Source organism: Agelaius phoeniceus, chromosome 13, assembly GCF_051311805.1.
Source record: "Agelaius phoeniceus isolate bAgePho1 chromosome 13, bAgePho1.hap1, whole genome shotgun sequence".
In the NCBI taxonomy this organism is placed as follows: Eukaryota; Metazoa; Chordata; class Aves; order Passeriformes; family Icteridae; genus Agelaius; species Agelaius phoeniceus.
Genome location: NC_135277.1, coordinates 10,205,548 through 10,212,259, shown reverse-complemented (window position 1 = coordinate 10,212,259; position 6,712 = coordinate 10,205,548).

The window sequence follows — 6,712 nt, the reverse complement described above, 5'->3', positions numbered from 1 at the left end:
CACTTGCACTCTTTTCATATTGTGGAAAATGTTGATACTTTCTCTGCACTGAAAACCTGTTGGTTAAGTGGATGGATCAGCATGGCTTGAACTTTTATTGCACAGAATGAAATTTCTCCACTAGAGAGCACAATTTTACATCAAGTCTTCTCTGTTCTATGCAAGCTCTTACTCCACTGTGGGGTTTGGTGGATTTTTGAGCTTGACTGAAATAAAATACAGAAATAATACCAATCGATCGAACTTTTTAATTTACATTGTAGGCTGTGAAGACCTTACATCAAGACAATCAAGAAACACTGCAGGTCTGACATGATGCCATTTTATGGTTTCTTTTTTTAGTCAGAAGGAAAATAACTTGCAAGCAGAGCAGGATCAACTGGTTTTCATGTAGTCTGGCAGAGTCTTAGCACTGTTTGCTTCCTTGAGAAAAAAATTTGGGATGGGGAGGTATTTTCAATTCTTGCTTTCTCATCCCTTGATGTTCCTGATAGGCTTTACTGACTGTTCTGTAATACTGCATACACCTGTGGTCAGTATATAGAAAAGCTATTTGTCTTTTTCACAGCCTAATATGTCTTTTTTATCTCCTGCAGAACAACTTTATACAATTACAGGGTGTCAGTGCTATGCTCCAAGTTGCCTGTGATATGATAACTTGCAACCCACACATGTGGCACTATTCCTTTGTATGCTCTTGCCATATTGGACTACCTGGTGCTGTTATAGCTTCCACTCTGTATAGACAAAACATGTTGAGAGATTAATAAATACCCTTAATCTTACTATGTCAGTAAGAATAAGCACAATTTAACAGTGTTAAAATCCATGTTCATGAAATTCATTAAATGTTACTAAATATAGTATCACTGGAAAAAGAAACTCCAATCTGTCAGTGAAAGATGATTAAATGGCTGCTCCTGACCATGTTTGGATTTACTTTGCTGTCAGCACTGTGACACTGCCTTGAAAAGCCAATGGCTGAAGATAAGAAACAATCTTGTCTGCCTTTCATAATTGCTGTGGAACTACAGAAAGAAAACAGTGCTGTTTTACAGTGATGCTAAAATATTCTCTGGTGAGTGGGTTCCTGTAAGACTTCCAGATACTTTGTGGTTAATGCTTAAAATTCAAAATTTTAGCTGCTTACCTCTAAAGGTGGAGTCCTGAGTGCCTAAAGAGATGCTGTAAGTGGTTGGTGCCTGGACTTCTACAGATAAACTGTCTTTCCTTCATACACAGTGATTTGTCTAACACAGAAGACACAAGGTACTTACACCAGTAATTTTCCTGTTAATATTTATGTGGTTACACTGTATATGTAAAAGGTTTCTCATCCTGTACAAAATAGGTCCTCTCTAACAATTGCTCTGTTGGACAGTTGTTTCCTGAACAGAGCATTAAGCTGTGGAATTAAACCTTTCATCACACACAGCTCTAAGCCAGTTTTTCTTTGCTATGGGAAAGCATAAAATCCCCTTGTTATTGCTTAACTCTTCCTACTGCAGGGAAGGTGTTGAAGAGCTAACAGGCTGATCAGGAATTACAGAAAAAATGAGGTATGGAAGTGAGGGAGATTTAGCCACAGAGAGGCAATGTGGTGCACATTAATGAGGAAGGAGCAGAACATGCTCATGTTGACGTTTCTTATCTGCAATGCACAAGACAGCTTTGATATCAGTTGGAAAATACCCATAATATGTGCATAATTGGTATATGGAGGAAATTAGGCACTTAAATGCATGACTAAGCTGGGACTTTGAGACACAGATTGCCAGTATAACTTTAATGAATGGTAGTATCCTCTTCCTGCAGTGGCTTACAAAGCTGTTTTCAGAAAGTACAGAGCCACCCACAAAGGTAACTCTGGTTTCAACAGTTGCAGACTGATGTCACGTTTATGTTTGAAAGACAAGAGGGATTTTTCTCTTTTTTTTTTCTGCTATTTGTGAGGTTGTAGATGCTCTAAATGCCAAGGCTTCCTGCACCCACTGGAACACTAGCCAAATAAAAACTAACATTAATACAAACCAGCAGTAGTAAAACGGTATCTGCCTTTGGTCCACTGCAGTGCCAAAACTTCAGGGAAATGAACTAGATCCAGCTGATACTCAGATTCCAGGTATTGGGAGGATATGGTCAGATTGGAGTGAAAGGTCATGAAGAATTCCTTGTGCCTGAGGAAGTTTGGGTGACAGTTTGATGGACTCTGCAGGCTGAGATGCCAGAAGGTCACCAAGACTATACCAGATTTCCATCAATATTTTTTCTCCTGATGTTGTGTAGAGAATGGGAAGATGAAACAAAATAGTGAAAGCACTTTGAGTAGACAGGGATGTTACTGGTATGTGTTCTTGTGCCAAAAAAGCTCCCAGCTTGAGGTGCTTGATACTGCAGCACAGCTCCTGTCTGCACCTGGGAGCTCAGAGAGGGACAAGCTCACAACTAAAAGCTGTGTCCCTTCAGGGAGGATGAGGTACAGGGAACCGCTGGCATGGTCTGCCTTGGCCTCTGCACTGCCTAAACCCAGCTTATCATGTGGCTGTCACTTGTTCCTTACATCCTGTTTACGTGCATCCCATTAGCATGACCAACATCCTAAAATGATACCCAAAACCTTAGTTTAAGTGGAAGTTCTCTTAACCCAGTTTGAATGTGAGAGAGTACTAATGGCTGGACAAGAACCACAGCTTTGTGGTTTAGTCTGTTGAGACCTCTGCAATGAATTACTCATGAAATCAAGGCCATGAAACTGTGTTGAAACTACTTTATTCAGTAAACCTTTTAAGTTTTTTATTGTTATTAAAACAATATAAAGGGGAAGAATATTCTAACAAATGTTAAGTTTCCTCTAATATTTGCATATGAATCCAAACTGAACAAAACCAAGGTTATTATTACTAAGGGCCCATCCTAATTCAGAGGCAAAAAAAAAAGTTGAATCATGTATTTTACTGTTTTAATATATTTGTTTTAATATATATGTATATATTTAGACCATCTTAAGTAATGTGTAAGGAAATAAGCCATTCTTTTAAACTGAAATTAGTATGATTGCCCTGGCTTACTGAAAATTTAAAAAATTGACTTAAAATCTACATTTAAATCACTGGAAAATAATTAAATGTGCTTTTAAAGCTGACATTGGCCTGTACAAGTGGATGACTAATTAATTTCGTATTTCTTCATCAAAGAGCTAGAAAAAGTGGTTACAGGATTCTTTTTATTTTATATATAATAGTGAATTTACATGCATCTGATCTTGCTGGTGCTTAAAAAATAGGTGTACATTTTACATAACTTACATGAGTCTAAATGTGAATGAAGACTGCCCTAATAACCAGTAATTAGTGAGCTGTGTGTTATTAAGGATTCACAGATCTGACAAAACAATGGAATTTATTCTAGTCAGAAATCTGTTTTTAAAAAATTGATCAAATATATGCAAGTTTGAAAGTCTGGACTCAACATGAGCTGAAGCTGCAGATGAATGGTGAAAGAAATACCCTTTTAAATGCAGTTACCCACATTTACCCTTGCAGTCTCTACCAGCAGGGAATATTAAAACCTGACTCAATGCCTTTGAGGGTGTGACACAAGCTTAACAATGTAATTCAAAAGTAAGGTTCACAGTGCTTCATTAATGCATGCTAATAGTGCCACATAATGGTATATGAGTCAGGCTTTCACTCATTTCTTTCTTCTAGTTGAAACATTACCTTGAAAATACATTTCAATTAGTTATTCTCTCTGCTTCATAATATTCAGTGAACTAGGGTATCTCTCCTTGCAGAAATTAATATTTACTGGTGTTCAGATAAGGCTGTTGGTACGTGGGGAAAAGTTGCTGAACATGTATTTGTATTAATAAATAGTTCTTAAATGCTGTTATTTGTATGGTTTGGATCAGTCTCTTGCCAGGAGGTGCAGGTCCCATGGGGCTGTTGCACATGTCCCTGTTGCTGCCATGTGTGCCTGTCTCACAGAGACAGCAGGCTTCAGCAACAATGTTTCCTGTACCCATTTAATCAAGAGGTTTCACTGTGTTATTTTGCTGTTTTGTTCCAGACTCCAGCCAAAAAGCTGTGAAAATATGAGGCACTGAAAGAATTAATAGGATGGAGTAAAATGTTTTTTGGTTAAGCTATTTCCTTTTCCTCATCACATGCTTTTTTCTGTCCTACTATTCTACTGCCTACTAAATTTCTTAGAAATATGTGCAGCATTTGGATCAGTGTTCTTTCTTAGTTCTTAAAAATTAATACATGTTAAAAATTCCTTCATCCCTTTGAAGCTTGTGTATTGATCAATGAACCCCAAATCCCCTCTGTCCTGATACTTGTGTGACATAACTGTTTGATAATCAGAGTCTAGTTGCTTTTGCAATCTTAGTCCTCTAAAAATTATGCAATGTTTCTCTAAAACACCTAATACTGATAGCCACCCTTCCACATCTGCCTACCTAGCAAGGAACTATCTTCTGCTTATGGCATTTTATGCAAAATTAACAGAATTAGACAATAATTCAAAGTTAAGCTATTGGAAGAGCGAATTAAATTGCAGAAGGAAATACAGGGAAAGGAATAGAAAAAAGCAGGTTGGTTGGGAGAAGTTTACTGAAAAGCCAAGAGGCTGATCATTATGAAAAAACATAAATTAGCACTTAATGTAATGTTAGAATTAGGAGAACAGCCCTGGAAATTATGGTATTTTAGATTTCTTTCCTTGTGAATGAAATTATTGGTGTTTAGAAGTGTGTGTAAGTGGTGGAAAATTGCAGAGGGAAGGAAAGGATAATTTCATTATTCCCATGAAGAAGATTTCAATATATGCATAGTATTGTTTATTTTCTGTGCTAATTGTTATTTAGATTTGGTTTCCATTTTCTAACTAATATCCTCAATGCCTACATTAAGCATCTCCATTTCTTAACACTTTCAGGAATGCCTTAATTGAGTTAAAGATTTTATTCTGTGCTGATGTTTTGGTTGGGAAAGGGATTTTTCTGAGAGTGGTGTTGCTCTTCTCTCTGATGGGAAGAATTATGGTACAGAAAGGATACAATTCTTGGTACAGATCTTTAGTATCTGTTCATGCATAGGGTTATAATGTTCATTGCAAGTAAGGAACTTGAGGTTTAAAACTGGAGAAAAAGAAAGGATCCTTTAGGCTTTGAAGTCATTATTCAAGCTCTGAATGTTTTTACAGCCTAGATTTCTTCTGCCTGGCATTGGAATCTAGTTTTCTCAGTGTTGAAATTTGAAAATAGATCATGTTTTTAGTTTTGGTTACATATTACAGCTAATGGTAAAGCCTGGAGACTATTGAAGTTGCCTTTCCAGTGCAGGTATTTCTAACCCACACAGTCCCACTGGACTGCAGAATACATGTTTAGTGTAAAAAATGTTTTCACAGTATCTTTAAACAACCATCAAGGCAGGGGACATCAAACCAAACATACATTTTTGAGAGAGAATTTCCTTTTATTCAGAAGAAATTGTATTCCTTTCTCCTTGGCCCATTTTTATTTCCATCTGTAGACAGAGTAAAAATTGCTGTGTTTTCCTGGGGAACACAAGGAGAAGGATTAGCATGTGGCAGGACAGGACATGCTGCCATGGAATCTGATCCTGGGAGGAGCTACGCACTTGTAATTCAAATTAAACACTTCTTCCATGCCCAAAATACAGTGTAATGTACATACCCATAGCCCATAGCTCATTACAGATCACAGAATTGGCAGATTTATTGAAGTTAATCAGTATTCATTGGTCATCCAGATCTTGTTAGACTCAGAAGAAGAGATAGTAGTTGGCGTAAAGTGTCACGGTTACTCTGACAACAGCACCAGAATAGAAACACACAGATGGACAATGTACTAGCCTGTTTTTTTAAATACCAGTTCTGCATAGAATATTAATTATTAGCTGTGTCCTAGCGTGCCATTATCTGTTTAACTGTTTAAGCACATGAAATTGTTAGACACACTTTTGCAAGTCAGCAATTCTACAAGACGCACAAGCCTGTTCTGTTGCTGATACATGATGAATTGCAGATTGCCACTAAGCGAAATAAAAAGCCTGTCTGTTACCATCAAAATATCGGTACTGATCATAACACTACTTATGTACAGCTATGTAAACATTACTCAGTTTTTACAGCAACAGAACGGCTTCTTGACAATTTGCCATAATGCAGTGGGGGAATGTTCTCTGGAGATGTTCCATATGCCTTTGTTCTTAAATGCACAGAGAGGGGAAAAACCATGCGTGCAGGAATCTCCTTCCTCAGTCGTAATAACTAATAAACACTTAGTTTGTGAGCAACTCAAAACTGTTACCCACTCAAGGCTTTGATTTACTGATGCTGAAGTTGAGCTCAACTCTCCTACTCTTGCATCTCCCTTTCCCTCACAACTCCGCCGTTTCAGTCACAGCCACATTCCCTTCTTCCTACGACAATCTTTCTTATCTTCACCCCTTCCTCTTCCCTGTGCTGGCTCTTCAGCAGGCCCCGGGAAGGGGCAAGGGGCGGACCGCGGAACCAGGACTGGAAAACCTCCAGTGAAAAAAGGGATGTTGAACAACTTCCTCTGCTGGTAAATCACGGAGCTGTTTCAGCCCATCTCCTTCCTGGAAATCCCTGCTGGTTCTTGCATCTGATGCATCACAGCCCTTTAAATACTTTAGAAACCTAGAAGACATCTCTGAAA